The sequence below is a fragment of the Mastomys coucha genome, unplaced genomic scaffold, assembly GCF_008632895.1.
Source record: "Mastomys coucha isolate ucsf_1 unplaced genomic scaffold, UCSF_Mcou_1 pScaffold18, whole genome shotgun sequence".
Lineage (NCBI taxonomy): Eukaryota > Metazoa > Chordata > Mammalia > Rodentia > Muridae > Mastomys > Mastomys coucha.
Window position 1 is genome coordinate 97,500,439 of NW_022196900.1, and position 1,415 is coordinate 97,501,853.

General features: G+C 52.6%; 1 protein-coding gene across 1 annotated transcript in view; it reads left to right on the forward strand.

Annotated features, from left to right (window-relative positions):
- Padi2 (peptidyl arginine deiminase 2) overlaps positions 1–1,415 on the forward strand; it is a 41,732-nt gene that overhangs the window by 8,063 nt on the left and 32,254 nt on the right. The window lies entirely within an intron of this gene.

Here is a 1,415-nt window from a genome sequence, read left to right on the forward strand (position 1 = left end):
AAAAAAAAAAAAACTAAGGTGGAAATCAATACAGGACAGGAACCAGCGTCAACCATTGGTCTGCACATGCACACACACACACACAGAATTAATAGATGTATAAAATGCTCTGATACCAGCTTGGAAAGCTAATCAGGAAGCATTCATTTACTGTCCCTCCTAGTGCTGGGACACTGTGCAGACATGGGTCTCAGGTCCAGCCTCCTGTCCCATGCACGCTCTCGGTGAGACTCTCTCCAGTAAGCCAGGAGGTCAAAGCCACCCCACCCCATTCCTTTCCCTCCCTCAGTGCTGTCCCACCACCTCTAGGGACCCCAAGCCATCTGGAGCCCCAGGCTCTCAGGTTTCTGCAGGGGATTCTAACGGGATCTTTCCCTGGGAGAAGGCAGCCAACAGGATCCACACGGGACAATGGCTCCTTTGTGCCTCTGCCAGGGCTCCAAGAATAGCTATTTGCTCAGCCTCAAGCAAGGCCGGTGCAGGGCTGTGGGAGGCCTGGGGCCCGGGAGCTCTGATGTGGGATGCTCTGGTGTTAACCCACTAGATGCTTAGATGCTCCTCCGGTTTCTTAGTGGATCAGAGGGATGGAGGCAGGCACAGGGAGGAATGCACTCCTGAGGGATCTTGCTTTTGGTGTGGCTTGGAAAGCATCGTTATCCCTGACTATGGAAACTTGATGTAAAAGCCAGGTGAAGTGGTCTTATTTCAAAGAGGACGGGCGGGGCTCTAGCACCCTCTGCATGATTTCAGCCAAAAGACCAAGAATGGATGGCTTGCCTTGCCAGGCCGTGGTGGCTCACGACTTTAGTCCCAGCACTTGGGAGGCAGAGCCAGGAAGCCTCGTCTACTGAGTGAGTTTCAGGACAGCTGGGGCTAAGAAAAACCCTGTCTTGAAAACAAAACAAACAGAATGCATTGCTTGGCAGCCTCTGCAGCCTCCCAGCCACTGCCGTGGTCCACCCAGGGCTAAGAGAATGACAAGACCACACTGTGTAAGATGACATCAGTGTTTCTCAAACTGTGGCCCCAGTCATTTCTAGAATGTTATTGGGACCCAACAGTGTCTGTTTGAGCGAAGCGTCTAAGCTGTCACGGAGGTCACTGTAGCTGCTACATTTGAGAGGCACAGGCTTAAGCCGCTTGCTTGTTCTGCTTAGTGCCCTGCTTCATCACCAGCCACGAATCTCACCTGGCCCTGACAGCCAAGCAGCCTCTCAGGGGATGGGACCCCTAAATCTGAAGGCATGGGGGGTGGGTGCTGAAGACTTAAGTCCAGGTATGGCAGCACAAGCTTGTGGTCTCAGCACTCCCAGCAGAGGCATGTTCAAGGCCAGCCTGGTCTACACAGTGAATTCCAGGCCAGCCACAGCTAGAAATGGAGACTGTGTCCAAAGAAAAATAGTAATAATGATGAA